The sequence below is a fragment of the Aethalodelphis obliquidens genome, unplaced genomic scaffold, assembly GCF_003676395.1.
Source record: "Aethalodelphis obliquidens isolate GAN/ISIS:26980383/991018 unplaced genomic scaffold, ASM367639v1 scaffold88, whole genome shotgun sequence".
NCBI lineage: Eukaryota > Metazoa > Chordata > Mammalia > Artiodactyla > Delphinidae > Aethalodelphis > Aethalodelphis obliquidens.
The window spans coordinates 1-16,872 of NW_020838032.1; positions in this window are offsets into that span (position 1 = coordinate 1).

Sequence of the window (16,872 nt, forward strand, 5' to 3'; positions counted from 1 at the left end):
ATTTTCGGTTACAGAATACAGCATCATCAGTTAGTCACCATTGTTATACATTAGCTCCTCAGACCTTATTCCTTCATTTTATCCCTCATGTTATAACTGAAAATTTGTATCCATTTACCAGTGTGTTCCCATTTCCCCCCATGCCCAACTGCAGGCAACAATTTCTGCTCTATGTTTCTATGATTCCAACTTTTTTTTTTAGATTCCACACATAAGTGATACCATGCAGCATTTGTCTTTTCTCCATCAGGCTTATTTCACTTAGCATAATGTTCTCCAGGCTCATTCATGTTCTTGCAAGTGTCAGGATTTACTTTAAGGCTGAATAATATCCCATTGTGTATGTTATGTATGTATATTTGTGTGTGTGTGTATCAGATTTTGTTTATCCATTCATCTATTAGAGACAGGCAGGTTCTTTCCATACTATTACTGTGAATAACATTTCAAAGGTTTTTTGTTTTTGTTTTTTTCCCGTACCACGTGGCTTGTGGGATCTTAGTTCCCCAACCATGGGTTGAACCCGGGCCCTCCCCTCATCAGTGAGAGCACAAAGTCCTAACCACTGGACAGCCAGGGAATTCCTAAAAAATATTGTTTCTTTTTGCTATATGACCAGAAGTGGAATTGCTGGATCACATGGTATTCTAATTTTATTTTCTTGAGGAATCTCCATACTGCTTTCAGTGCTGGTTGAACCAATTTACATTCCCAACAACAGTGCACACAGATTCCCTTTTCTCCACATCCTCACCGACATTTATCTCTTGTCTTTTTTATAATACACATACTAACAGGTGTGAGGTGATATCTCATTGTGGTTTTGATTTGCATTTCCCTGATGATTGGTGATGTGAATCACCTTTTCATATACCTTTTCCCCAAATATTTGTCATCTTTGGGAAAATGTCTTTTTAGGTCCTTTGCCAATTTTTAAATTGTGTTATATGGTGTTTTTGCTACTGATTTGTATGAGCTCCTTGTATACTTTGGATATTAACTTCTTTTTAAATAAGTGATTTGCAGATATTTTCTCACACTCCATAGGTTGCTTTTTCATTTTGTTAATAGTTACCTTTGCGGTTCAGAACCTTTTTCGTTTCATGTAGTCCCGCTTGTACATTTTTGTTTTGTTGCCTTTGCTTTTGGTGTCAAATCCAAAAGAATATTGATGAGATTAGCGGCAAGGAGCTTACCCCCTATATTTTCTACTAAGAATTTTAAGGATCAGGTCCTATGTTCATGTCTTTAATTAATCTTGAGTTTTTTTTTTATATCTGGTGTAAGGTGACTTTTCCATGTGGCAATGCAGTTTCCCCAAAAACCGTTTATTGGAGAGACTCTCCTTTTCCCATTGTTTATTCTTGACTTCCTTGCTGAAAACTAATTGACTGTATATGCATGGGTTTATTTTTGAGCTGTCGATTCATTTTTGTTGATCTGTGTTTCTGTTTTATGCCAATACAGTACTTATTTGATTACTATAGCTTTGTATTATAGTTTGAAATCAGGAAGTGTGATGTCTCTAGTTTTGTTCTTCTTTCTCAATATTGCTTTGGCTCTTTGGAGTCTTTTGTGGTTTCATATGAGTTTTAGGATTTTTTTTTCTATTTCTTTAAAACATGCTTTGGAATTTTGATAGAGATTGCATTGAATTTGTAGGTCACTTTGGATGGTATGGGCATTTTCACAATATTAACCCTTCCAATCCATGAACACAGAATATCTATCCATTTGTTTGTGTCTTCTTCAATTTCTTACATCAGTGTTTTATGGTTTTTAGTGTGTAGATCTTTCACCCCGTTAGATAAATTTGTTCCTACGTATTTTACTCTTTTTCATACTATTGCAAATGAGATTATTTTCTTAATTTTTCTTCTTGTAATTCATTGTTAGTTGATATTCGTTGGTATACAAATGCAGCTGATTTTTGTATATTGATCCTGAAACTTTAAAGAATTCAGTTATTCTAACAGGTTTTTTTTTTTGCAGTGTGTTTAGGGTTTCCCACATATAATATCATGTCATCTGCAAACAGACTTATTTAACTTATAACTTTAAAATTTGGATGCGTTTTATTCGTTTTTCTTGCTTAATTCCTCTGGCTAGGACTTACAGTCATATGGTGAATGAAGGTGCTGAGAGTTGCATCCTTGTCTTGCTCCTGATCTTAGAGGATGCTGTTCCTTGTTTCAGCTTCTCACTGTTGCGTGTGATGTTAGCTGTAGTCTTATCATATATGGCCGTTATTATGATAATGTACATTACATCTATACATAAATTGCTGAGTTTTTTTTTCACACACACTGTATTTTATTTTTACAAGACATAAACTGACACCAAGCTTTGTAAATGGATGACCACAACAAAAGCAACAATGATTGCAATTACCAAACACGAAACACACTCATACTATGTCATAATATTGACATTCAGTCCAGTAAACTTCCACTGTAACGGCTCCTTTACTTTGCAGTGAAAATTGATTTGTATATTTTTTGCCTCTGAGTCTTTGTGGGATTTTTTTTTTTATTCAAACAAAGTTATAAAAGGGCTTCCTTGGTGGCACAGTGGTTGAGATTCCGCCTGCCGATGCAGGGGACACGGGTTCGTGCCCCGGTCCGGGAAGATCCCACATGCCGGGGAGCAGCTGGGTCCATGAGCCATGGACGCTGAGCCTGTGCATCTGGAGCCTGTGCTCCACAATGGGAGAGGCCACAACAGTGAGAGGCCCACGTACCACAAAAAAAAAAAAAAAAATTATAGTCGTCCTCATCAGTTCACTCAGTCCCATGTAATTAATATTTTTCATCTTATATGAATTCATCAGTTTTACACTAGAGTTCTGAAAATGCTTATTCCTTCAATTCAGCAGTATAGTCAGTTACCAGAAACCTGTACTTGTCAGAGTCTTCTCCATGAATGCCTTGAATATGAAACCCTTTTATAGGACCATTTTTGTGAAAGCATCAGAGTACACCCAGAACTGTCTGCAAATGACAAAAGACTTAAAAATGACCACAGTTAAATATTTGATGAAAGTTCATAATAATGCAATTGACAAGGAAATTTAGTTATTGCTGAGATATATTTTTAAAGTAATAACTAGAATTATGACTTGTAACATTATACCAGAACATATAAGATTTTTAGAAATTTCATGTAATGTCTGAAACATTTATATTAACATATTTCCATACAAATAACCCAAAGAAAGTTTAGTATTAGTTGTTTTTTTGTTTGTTTTTTTATACTGCAGGTTCTTATTACTCATCAATTTTATACACATCAGTGTATACACATCAATCCCAGTCGCCCAATTCAGCACACTACCATCCCCAGCCCACTGCGGTTTTCCCCCCTTGGTGTCCATACATTTGTTCTCTACATCTGTGTGTCAACTTCTGCCCGGCAAACCGGTTCATCTGTACCATTTGTCTAGGTTACACATACATGCGTTAATATATGATATTTGTTTTTCTCTTTCTGACTTACTTCACTTTGTACAACAGTCTGTAGATCCATCCACGTCTCAACAAATGACTCAGTTTTATTCCTTTTTATGGCTGAGTGACATTCCATTGTATATATTTACCACATCTTCTTTATCCATTCATCTGTCGATGGGCATTTACGTTGTTTACATGACCTGGCTATTGTCAATAGTGCTGCAGTGAACTGGGGTGCGTCTGTCTTTTTGGATTATGGTTTTCTCTGGGTATATGCCAAGTACTGGGATTGCTGGATCATATGGTAATTCTATTTTTAGTTTTTTAAGGAACCTCCATACTGTTCTCCATATTGGCTGTATCAATTTACATTCCCACCAACAGTGCAAGAGGCTTCCCTTTTCTCCACACCCTCTCCAGCATTTGTTGTTTGTAGATTTTCTGATGATGCCCATTCTAACTGGTGTGAGGTGATAACTCCTTGTAGTTTTGATTTGCATTTCTCTAATAATTAGTGATGTTGAGCGCTTTTCATGTGCTTCTTGCCCATCTGTATGTCTTGTTTGGAGAAATGTCTAGGTCTTCTGCCCATTTTTGGATTGGGTTGTTTGTTTGTTTGATATTGAGTTGCATGAGCTGTTTATATATTTTGGACATTAATCCTTTGTCCGTTGATTCGTTTGCAAATATTTTCTCCCGTTCTGAGGGTTGTATTTTTGTCTTCTTTATGGTTTCCTTTGCTGTGCAAAAGCTTTGAAGTTTCATTAGGTCCCATTTGTTTATTTTTGTTTTTATTTCCATTACTCTAGGAGGTGCAGCAAAGAAGATCTTGCTGTGATTTATGTCAAAGAGTGTTCTTCCTATCTTTTCTTCTAACAGTTTTATAGTGTCCGGTCTTACATTTAGGTCTCGAAACCATTTTGAGTTTATTTTTGTGTATGGTGTTAGGGAGTGTTCTAATTCCATTCTTTTACATGTAGCTGTCCAGTGTTCCCAGAACCACTTATTGAAGAGACTGTGTTTTCTCCATTGTATATCTTTGACTCCTTTGTCATAGATTAGTTGACCATAGGTGCGTGGGTTTATCTATGGGCTTTCTATCTTGTTCCATTGATCTATGTTTCTCTTTTTGTGCCAGTACCATATTGTCTTGATTACTTTAGCTTTGTAGTATAGTCTGAAGTCAGGGAGTCTCATTCCTCCAGTTCTGTTTTTTTCCCTCAATAGTGCTTTGGCTATTTGGGGTCTTTTGTGACTCCATACAAATTTTAAGATGTTTTGTTCTAGTTCCGTAAAAAATGCCATTGGTTATTTGATAGGGATTGCATTGAATCTGTAGATTGTTTTGGGTAGTATAGTCATTTTCACAATATTGATTCTTCCAATCCAAGAACATGGTATATCTCTCCAACTTTGGTATCATCTTTAATTTCTTTCTTCAGTGTCTTATAGTTTTCTGCATACAGGTCTTTTGTTTCCATAGGTAAGTTTATTCCTAGGTATTTTATTCTTTTTCTTGCAATGGTAAATGGGAGTGTTTCCATAATTTCTCTTTCAGATTTTTTATCATTAGTGTACAGGAATGAAAGAGATTTCTGTGCATTAATTTTGTATCCTGCAACTTTACCAAATTCATTGATTAGATGCAGTAGTTTTCTGGTGGCATTTTTAGGATTCTCTATGTATAGAGATATGCAAAGAGTGACAGTTTTACTTCTTCTTTTCCAATTTGTATTCCTTTTATTTCTTTTTCTTCTCTGATTGCTGTGGCTAGGTCTTCCAGAACTGTGTTGCATAATAGTTGTGAGCGTGGACATCCTTGTCTCGTTCGTTATCTTAGAGGAAATGCTTTCAGTTTTTCACCATTGAGAATGATGTTTTCTGTGGGTTTGTCATATATGGCCTTTATTATTTTGAGGTAGATTCCCTCTATGCCCACTTTCTGGAGAGTTTTTATCATAAATGGGTGTTGAATTTTGTCAAAAGCTTTTTCTGCATCTATTGAGATGATCATATGGTTTTTATTCTTCAGTTTGTTATTATGGCATATGACATTGATTGATTTGCATATATTGAAGAATTTTTGCATCCCTGGGATAAATCCCACTTAATCATGGTGCATGATTCTTTAGTGTATTGTTCAATTCTCTTTGCTAGTATTTTCTTGAGCATTTTTGCATCTATATTCATCATTGATATTGGTCTGTAATTTTCTTTTTTGTTGTTGTATCTTTGTCTGGTTTTGGTATCAGGGTTATGGTGGCCTCATAGAATGAGTTTAGGAGTTTTCCTGCCTCTGCAATTTTTTGGAAGAGTTTGCGAAGGATGGGTGTCAGCTCTTCTCCAAGTGTTTGATAGAATTCACGTATGAAGCCATCTGGTCCTGGACTTTTGTTTGTTGCAAAATTTTTAATCACAGTTTCAATTTCATTACTTGTGATTGGTCTGTTCATATTTTCTATTTATTCCTGGTTCACTTTTGTAAGGTTATAGCTCTCTAAGAATTTGTCCATTTCTCCCAGGTTGTCTATTTTATTGGCATATAGTTGTTTGTAGTAATCTCTTATCATCCTCTGTATTTCTGCAGTGTCTGTTGTAACTTCTTTTTCATTTCTAATTTTATTGATTTTAGTCCTCTCCCTCTTTTTCTTGATGAGTCTGGCTAATGGTTCATTAATTTTGTTTATCTTCTTAAAGAACCTGCTTTCAGTTTCGTTGATCTTTGTTATTGTTTTCTTTGTTTCTATTTCATTTATTTCTGCTCTGATCTTCATGATTTCTTTCCTCCTGCTAACTTTGTGTTTTGTTTGTTCTTCTTTCTCTAGTGCCTTTAGGTGTAATGTTGGATTATTTATTTCAGATTTTTCTTTCTCTTGAGGTAGGCTTGTATAGCTATAAACTTCCCTCTTAGAACTGCTTTTGCTGCATCCCATAGGTTTTGGATTGTCGTGTTTTCATTGTCATTTGTATCTAGGTATTTTCTGATTTCCTCTTTGATTTCTTCAGTTATCTCTTGGTTATTTTGTAACATATTGTTTAGCCTCCAAGTGATTGTGCTTTTTATGTTTTTTTCCCTGTACTTGATTTCTAATCTTATAGCATTGTGGTCAGGAAGGATGCTTCATATGTTTTCAATTTTCTTAAATTTACTGAGGCTTGATTTGAGACCCAAGATGTGATCTGTCCTGGGGAATGTTCCGTGCATACTTGAAAGTTGAATCTGCAGTTTTGGTATGGCATCTCATATAAATATCAATTAACTCTATCTGGCCTATTGTGTCATTTAAAGCTTCTGTTTCCTTAATTTTCTGTTTGGGTTATCTGTCCATTGGTGTAAGTGTTGTGTTAAAGTCCCCCACTATTATTGTGTTACGGTCGATTTTCTCTTTTAGAACTGTTAGCAGTTGCCTTATGTATTGAGGCGCTCCTATGTTGGGTGCATATATATTACAATTGTTATATTTTCTTCTTGGATTGATCCCTTGATCAGTATGTAGTGTCCTTCCTTGTCTCTTGTAACATTCTGTATTTTAAAGTCTATTTTATCTGATATGAGTATAGCTACTCCAGCTTTCTTTTGATTTCCATTTGCATGGAATATCTTTTTCCATCCCCTCACTTTCAGTCTGTATGTGTCCCTATGTCTGAAGTGGGTCTCTTGTAGACAGCATATATATGGGTCTTGTTTTTGTATCCATTCAGTTTGCTGAGTTATTATCATGAAATAATGTTCACTTTTTTCATAGTTGCTGATCATATGATTTATCCCTCATTTTATTAATGTGCTATATCACATTTATTGATTTACATGTGATGAACCATCTTTGCATCCCAGGAATAAACCTGTTTGGTCATGGTGTATGATTCTTGTAATGTGCTGTTGAAGTTTGTTTGGTAATATTTTGTTGAGGATTTTGGCATCTGTGTTCATCAAGGATGTTGAGCATTGATTTTATTTTCTTGTAGTATGCTTGCCTGGCTTTGGTAACAGGGTAATATTGGCCTTTTAAAATGAGTTTGGAAGTTTTCCCTCCTCTTCAGTTCTTTGGAAGAATTTGAGATAGAATGGTTAATTTCTTTAAAGTGTTGGTAGAATTTACCAGTGAAGCCATCTGGTCTTGGAACTATTTTTGGTTGAGAGGTTTATTATTTACTGATTCAATCTCCTTACTTGTAATTTGTTCATATGTTCTATTTCCTTATGATTCATTCTTGGTAGGTTGTATGTTTCTAGGAATTTATCCATTTCTTCTAGGTTATCTAATTTGTTGGCATAAAATTGCTCATAGTAATTTCTTCTGATCCTTTATCTTTGTTGTTATGCGTGGTAATATATCCCCTTTCACTTCTGACAATATTGAGTATTTTCTTTTTTGCCTAGTTAGTCTAGCTAAAGGCTTGCACATCTTTTTTTTTTTTTCTAACCTTTAAAAAACCAGCTCTTACTTTCAGTGGTCGTCTGTTGTATTTCTAGTCCCTGTTTCATTTCTATCTGCCCTAAATTTTTTTCCTTCCTTCTGATCACATTACGCTTAATATGTTGTTTAGTTCCTTTACTTTTTTTAGTTGTTTTTTTTAGGTTGTTTATTTTAGATCTTTCTTTTGTCTTAATGTAGACTTTTATCATTATACACTTCCCTCTTACAATTGTTTTTGCTGCAGCTCATAAGTTTTAGTACATTGTGTTTCATTTTCATTTGTCTCAAAATATCTTGTCAATTGCCCTTTGATTTCTTCTTCAACCCTTTTGTTCAGGAGTCTGTTGTTTAACCTACACATATTTGTGATATTTCTGGATTTCCTCCTATAATGTATTTTAGTGTCATACCATTGTAGTCGGAAACAATACAGTGATTTCAGTTATATTATGACCTAACAGATGATGTATCATGGAGAGTATTCCATGTATGCTTGGGAAGAATGTGTATTCTTCTGTTCTGCATATGTCTGTTAGGTCCATCTGGTATTATGTGTAGTTTAAGTCCAATGTCTCCTTATTGATTTTCTTTTTGGATGATGATCTATCCATTGATGAAAATGGGATATTGAAGTCCCGAAATACTGATTTACTGCCTATTTCCGCCTTCAGGTTAGTTACTATTTGCTTTATATATAATTAGGGTGCTCTGATAGTGCAGGAATAAAAATGTATAATTGTATGTCCTGTTATAAGTAAATTTACTCCTTATCTTTATATAATGACCTTCTTTGTCTTTTGTTACAGTATTTGACTTCAAGTTCCTGTAAGTATAGCTACCACTGCTCTCTTTTGGTTTCCATTTGAATAGAATGTCTTTTTCCATCCCTTTACTTTCAGTGTAAGTGTGTCATTAAAGCTGAAATGAGACTCTTGTTATCAGCAGAGAGTTGGGTCTTCTTATTAAATTCATAAAACCACTCTGTGTCTTTTAGTGGGAGAATTTAATTCATTTGCATATAGAGGGATCATTGACAGGGAAGGACTTACTAATTCCATCATATTAATTGTTTCCTGGATTTTTTGTCATTCTTTTACTCCTTTCTTCTTTTCTTGCTGCCTTTCTTTGTGAATTGATAATTTTGTTGTGTTATGCTTTGATTTTTGTCTCTCTTTTTTGGGTATCTACTAAAGGTTTTGATTCTTTGTTATCGTGAGCCTTTCATCCAATCTCTTAGAGTTATGACAGACTATTTTAAGGTGATAACTTAATTTTGAATCCATACAAAAGCACTACAATTTTACACTCTCCTTATTTTATGCTTTGATGTCACAATTCACATCATTTTATATTGTGAATCCATTAAAAAATTATTGCAGTGATAGTTGTTCTTGTCTTTAACTTTTATACTAAAGTTATAAGAGATTTACCCATCACCATCTTAGAGTATTCTGAACTATCTTTTGGCCTATGAGTTTTATACTTTCATGTGTTTTCATGTTCCTAATTAATTAACACGCTTTCATTTCAGATTGAAGGACTCCTTTGAACAACTTTTGTATAAACTCCTTCAGCTTTTCTTTGTTTATGAAAACCCTGTCTCTCCAATTCTAAAGGACAAGTTAGCTGGATAGAGCATTCTTGGCATTTTTTTTTCTTTGCACACTTTGAATATATCCTTCCTATCCCTTGTGGGCTGCAATATTTTGCTGAAAAATCTGTTAATCTTATGGGGATTCCCATGTATAAACAAGTGGCTTTTGTCTTCTTGCTTTTACGATTCTGTCTTTAATTTCTGATAATTTCATTATATTGTGTCTATGTGTAGGTCTCTTTGGATTAATCTTCTTTGGAGAGTTTTGGGCTTTCTCGATCTGGATATCTCTTTCATTCCCCACATTAGGGAAGTTTTTAGGCAGTATTTCTTTGAATATTCTCTCTGCCCTTTCTTTCTTTCTCTTTCTTGAAGACCTCTAATGCATATATTGATCCACTTACTGGTGTCCCTTATGCGATCTTCACTTTTTTCTATTTTTCTTTCTTTTTGCTCTTTTGATTAGATAACTTCCACTGCCTTGTCTGATTCTTTCTTCCATTTGGTCTAGTCTGCTTGTGAAGCCCTGTATTGAATTTTTCAGTTCATTTATTCTTGAAATCTATGATTTCTGTTTGGTACTTCTTAATATTTTCCGTCTCTTTGTTGAAACTCACACTTTGCTCATGCTTTATTCTCCTGACGTCAGCATCTTTATTACCATTATTCTGAACTCTGTTGGGTAATTACTTATATCCACTTCATTAAGGTCAGCTCCTAGAGATCTGTTTATTTGTTTGAAACATCCCCATTTCTTTACTTTCCTTGACTCTCTGTGTTGGTTTTTGTATAAAACAGCCCCTTTTCCCAGTTTAATCTGTCTTGTGTAGGATATGAACCTCCTTAATCAGCCTGGCCTAGTTGTTGAAATCATTGTCTTTGTTGTTAGTGACTTCCAGCAGTTGAGGGTGTTCCAAGACCCATCAGTGTGCTCAACGATGTGGTTAATGCTCATATGCCTGTTTAGGCTTCTGAACAACTGCCAGTTTCCTGCTGCTTTAACTACCTGATGCAGGTTAATTGGAAGCCCAATTATCAGTCAGGAGCTGGAAAAGTCAGAATATGACATATGTAGTCTAGCTCCTATGAAGAAGAATTCAGAGCTGGAAGAGTTTCTTCTTCCTCACTCTGCGCTGAGCCAAGGGAAATAATTACTCTGAATGCTTCTCTGTCCAAGTAAAACAGCCTTTGTTTTTAGTGGTCCCAGGCACTCATGAAGGCTGAGCCCTTTCAGCTCCCAGAGCTAGGTGAATTGGGGGCTAGTCCCTTAGGTGGCAGTTGAAAACTGGTGTGCTAGATATGTGGACAAGCTCCTTCCAGGAGAGAAGATAAAAATTTGGTCTTACTTGGAGCTGGGGGAGATAGCAGGGGACATGCTCACCAGCTTTACCAGGCTCCCAAATGGATCCCCGTGAGCTTCCACATGCAGACTAACTGGAAGCCAGAACCACAGGCAGCAGCTAGAAAAATATACAACTTCCTTCCAGGGAGAAACATTCTTGCTGGGAGATGGGCATGTTTTTGTCATCTCCCTCCATGCTGGGTCTGGGTGTATAGATATGGGAAATCCTCATGCATCCATTTAAAAACTTCTTCTTTGTTTGCTATAGTACTGTGGTACTCAGGAATGCAAGCCCAATTGACTTTCAGAGGTAGGTTATTTTGGGGTCCATCCCTCAGGTGGCAGTTTTAAAAGTCAGCGTTCTAAATGTGTAGACAAGCTCCCTCCAGGTTCATGCAGGAGATTTGGCTTTATTGTTGAAGGAAGCTGGGGGGAGAGGGCAGAGTAAGTACCCACTGGCTCTTTTGGGCTCTGGGCAGGATTCCAGTCAGCTGAAATGCAAGCTGATTAAAAGCTGGACCCTCAGACAGTAGCTGGGAAAGTATGTAGTCCAACACCCTCCAGGAAGAAATTGGGAGATAAGCATTTGTGTGTGTTCCCTCTGCTCTGCGTTTGGGGAGATAGCCAGAGGGAGTGCTCAAGCACCTTGTAAAAACTGCTTATTTGTTTGCTATAATACCATGGGACTTGTGAAGGGAAGCCCTTTTGGCTCTCAGAGCTAGATGATTTGGGGGCCCATCCCTCAGGCGGCAGCCTTAAAATCTGGGGCATTAGAAATGTGGTGCAAACACCGCACTAATTGGGAAGAGGCTAGAAGTTGGTGGTTTCAGAAAGATTATAAGGTGCTGTTCTTGGGTGGGGTTTATAGTAAGAGTGTGTCTCATCCTTTCTTACACATTTCTGAGTGGGTATTTTCTCAGTTTCCCAATGTGTAGGAGTCACTAAAGTTAGTTTCTTGATATCTTTCAGAGGGAATTGATCTGTGTGTAGCTGTATATTCAGTGCATCCATGGAAGGAGGGAAATTCAGGAGTTTCTTCTGTGTCCATCTTGAGGTACGTGTTGATCTTTTCTAATAACCGACTCCTGGTTTCATTGACTTTCAATATTGTTTTTCTGTTTTGTTTATGTATGCTGTAACATTTATTATTTTTCCCATCTGCTGGCCTTGGGTTAAGCTTTTTCTACTTCTTTAAGGAAAATGTTAGATTGTGGATATGAGATCTTTATTCTGTTTTAATGTAAGCCTTTACAGCTATAAATTTCCCTCTCATCACTGCTTGTGCTCCATCCCATAAGGTTTGCTATTATGTATATTTTTCTTTGGTCTCAAGGTATTTTGTAGTTTCTCTTGTAATTTCTTCCTTGACCCATCGGTTGTTTAACAGCGTGCTGTTTAATTTCCACATATTTGTGAATTTTTGTTTCCCTTCTGTTACTGATTTCCACTTTTATCCCATTGTGATGGAAAAAGATTCATTGTATGATTTCAGTAGTTTTAATTTTTATTAAGAATTGTTTTGTGGCCTAACATATGGCTATTCTGGAAATGTTTCACGTACACTTGAGAAAAATCTGTAATTTACTGTCTTTGGGTAGAGAGCTGTGTATATATATGTCTGTTAGGTCCATTTGGTTTATACTCTTGTTTAACTTTTCTGTTTCCTTACTGATCTTCTGTGTGGTTGTTCTCTCCCATTTCTGAATGAAGGCTATCAAAGTCTTCAACTCTTACTGTTTCTCCCTTCCGTCAAGGTTTGCTTCATCTGTTAAGGAGCTCTGGTACAAATGTTTATAATTTTTATTTTTTCTTAGAGAATTGATCCTTTTCTCATTATATAAATTCGTTCTTTGTTCCTTGTAAAAGGTTTGACTTAAAGTCTAGTTTGCCTGATATTAGTATAGGCACCTTGTTCCCTTTTGCTCACTATTTGCATGGGATAGTTTTCCATTCTTCACTTTCAACCTGTGTATGTCCATAAATTTAAACTGAATCCCTTGTAGACAGCATAGACAGCTATAGTTGGATTCTGTTTTTTATCCATTCTGCCAGCTTATGCATCTTAATTGGTGAGTTTAATCCATTATTCTTAAAGTAATTACTGATAGAGAAGGACTTTTTTTTGCCATTTGTGACATTTGTTTTCTGTATGCTTCATTAAATTTTTGTCCCTTCTTTATTGCCTTCTTTTGTGTTTATTTTATTTTTTTTGGAGTGACACGTTTTGATTCCCTTCTCACTTCCTTTTCTGTATACTTTGTAAATATTTTCTTTTTGGTTATCACAGGGATTACATACAATATCCTAAAGTCATAACAATCTGTTTTAAACTGTCAACAGCTTAACTTCAATAACATGCAAAAATTCTACTCCTTCACAGCACCACTCCTCCAGTCTGTTATTGATGTTAAAAAATACATCCTTATATATTGTGTATCCATTAACATAGAAATTATGTTAATTTTTAATTTTTTTACTTTTAATTCTATAATATATAAAAAGTGTGATTACCAACCCACATTGCAATACTCATGTTTTTTATATTTCCCCACTTATTTACCTTAACCAGAGAGCTATATATTTTCTTCTAGCTTTGAGCTACTTGTCTACGATTTTATCATTTCAACTTGAAGGATTCCCTTTAGTATTTCTGGTAGGAAAGGTCTAATGATAGTAATTCCCTCCAAGTTTTGTTTATCTTGGAATGCCTTAATTTCTCCTTTATTTTGAAGTACAGTTTTGCCGATACAGGATTTTCAGTTTATAAGGCTTTTTTTTTTCACTTCAGTACTTAAAATACATCATCCCAGTGCCTACTGGACTACAAGGTTTCTGCTGAAAAATCTGCTAAAAATTTTATTTGGCATCATTAATACATGATGATTCAGTGTCTATTGATTCTTTCAAGATTCTTTGTTTTTTACTTTTGTCAGGTTGATTATAATGTGGTTTAGTGTGGGTCTATTTGATTTGACCCTACAGTTCGTTTAACTTGTATTTTTCTATCCAAGTATTTCACAGTTTGGGAAGTTTTTGTCCATTATTCCTTCAGACGAGGTTTCTGCTGTTTTCTCACTCATTTTTCTTCCTGGATTCCCGTAATGTCTTCTTTTTTGGATTCCCATAATTCCATTAGGGTCTGTTCACGTTTCTTCATTCATTTTCCTTTTTGCTCTGAGAGCTAATAATTTCAAATGATTTTTCTTCAAGTTTACTGATGCCTTCCTCTGCCTGTTTCAGTCTGCTTTTGAACCGCTCTTGTGAAATTTTCAATTTAGTTACACTTTTAACTCGTCATTTGCTTTTTTAAAATAAATTCTGTCTCTTTGTTGATATTCTCACTTTGTTGATATGTCATCTTCCTGATTTCCTAGGCAGTTGTTTTCAAGAGTTCATCTAGCAACTCTGAAGCCTGTGTTTCTTTAGTGTCACTTTCTAGAGATTTATTATGTTCCTTTGAATGGGCCACGTTTCCCTGTTTTTTTCTGTGTTTTGTGAGCTTTTGTCAAAAATTGCATATTGAAAAATACAGCCACCTCTCCCAGCCTTGTAGACGGGATACTTGCAGAGGAAGGCCTTCACTAATCAGCCTGGTGTAATGACTTAAGTTCTTCTCAGATCTTTTCTGAGGATGTGCCTTCACTGGACCTGTGTCTGCAGCCCAGCCACAGCCCCCTAATTCTGCCACACACAGATGTTTCATTTCCCCAAGAGCCGCACCCCTGTCTTCTTGGCCCTTAAATGTTCTGTTGTATTCCTCTGTCAGTAATCTCTGCCTTCCAAGTGTGTGCAGGTCTACAGTTGCCATGAAGTTTTCATGGGCCATTGAATCCATCATTGCTTTCACAGCCGCAATCTGATATAAAAAATATTCCACTATTCCTATCTCAGCTGTGAGTCATGTGAGACAGAAATCAGACTCTCAGGCATTGCCTGGCATGCCACACATTGCAATCAAGTTGCACTCTTTTACTTTTCTCCCAATGGAGGACCAGTAATTGGGCAGCTTTCGCTCTACTGCACCATATTGAGTCAGGAGTGGGTTAGGATAAGAGTGAGCAAAAATGTCACGAAATTTGCTATCCTTTTGAGAGTGACTCTTTCTTGACTGGGCATTCACTTTGTTGCTTCAGATTACTGACTGGTTTCTAGAGCTCCCACAAAGCTATTTGTATTCTATTGTTTAGTTCAGTGTTTTCATGGGGTTACAGACCTGGAGTTTCCTATTCTGCCATCTTACCTATATCACTGCTGTCCTTCATTTTTGGAAGATGGTTTTACCAGATATAGAATTCTTGGTTAACAGTGTTTTTCTTTCAACACGTGAATATGAAATCCACCAGCCTTCTCCCTTGACGCTTTCAAAATTCTTTGTTAGTTTTTGCAATTTTAAAATAGTGTTTTCACGTAGATCTCCTGTTGGAGTTCACTGAGTTTCTTGGATATGTACTTTCATGTATTTTACCATATTTGAGGAGTTTGGGACAATTATCTCTTCAAATATTTTCCCTGATTTTCTATCCCTTTCTCTCCATGCAGCATTCCTATTATGGATATGTTGTCATACTTGATGATGTCTTGTAGATCTTTTATGTTCTGCTCGTTATTCTTCACTCTTTCCTCTTTCCACCTCTCAGACTGGATAGTCTCAATCAGTTCTTCTTCAAATGTGCCAATTCTTTATTCTGCCTGCTTAAATCTGCTAGTGAATCCCTCTAATAACTTTCTTATTTCAGTTGTGGCACTTTTCAACTCTAGAATATATATTTGATTCCTTTTTGTAATTTATTTCTCTTTATTAGTATTTGTCACTTGGTGAGGCACCATTTTCCTGATTTCCTTTAGTTCTTTGTCCAAAATTTCATTGAGTTCTATGGGAATATTTAAGAGAGTGATTTAAAGTCTTTTTAATGCCTGGACAATGTGTATATGTGTATGTCCACATTGTGTGGACAATGTATATGTATATATATACACACACACGCATATATATATATATATATATATATATATATATATATATATACACATTTTTTTCCTCATTCATGGATCAAACTTTGTTGTTTGTTTTCATACCTCATAACTCTTTGTTGAAAATTTATATGTTAAATAATATAAAGTAGAAATTCTGGAAATCAGATTCTCCCTTCCTATCAGGATTTTCTGTTACAGCTGTTTGTTACTGTTGTTGGTGGTGGCGGTGGTATTGCTCCTGTTTGTTGAAATCTAGCTTGCATTTGGGAAGATGTAATGGCTGTTACAGGTTGGAAGGAAGCTTTATGATATGAGAAGCCCATCACATTTTTTTTTGACTTTATTTTAAATTAATATAAAATGATGTTGGTTTTGTTGGATATATTTTTATGCTCCATGCTACTAACGTTTAAGATTCAAACATTTGACAAAAGTGTATTTAGGACTTTTCATAAGTATTTGATTGAGAGTATTTAGTGGTGATATTTTGTTTATTGTATATACATGGGTCTTTTTCTGGGCTCTCTAGTTTGTTCTATTGGTGTATATGTTTGTATTTAACCCAGTACAATTCTGTTTTAATTACTGTAGCTTGGTAATATGTTTTTTGGGTTTTTTTTTTTTTTTGCAGTATGCGGGCCTCTCACTGTTGTGGCCTCTCCCATTGCAGAGCACAGGCTCCAGACGCTCAGGCTCAGTGGCCATGGCTCACGGGCCCAGCTGCTCCGCAGCATGGGGGATCGTCCTGCACCGGGGCACGAACCCGTGTCCCGTGCATTGGCAGGTGGACTCTCAACCACTGCGCCACCAGGGAAGCCCAGTAATATGTTTTGAAAGCAGGAAGTGTGATCCCTTGAGCTTTATTCTTCAAAAGATTGTTTTGGTTATTTGGGGTCTTTTGTGGTGCCCTATGAATTTTTGGATTGCTTTCTCTATTTCTGTATTGACCATTGGGATTTTAATAGGGACTTCATTGAATCTGTGGACCACTATGGTATTATGTACATTCTAAAATTAGTAATCATGAACATGGGATGTCTTTCCATATTATCAGTGTCTTCTTTAATTTTCCTCATCATTTTTTTATACTTTTGA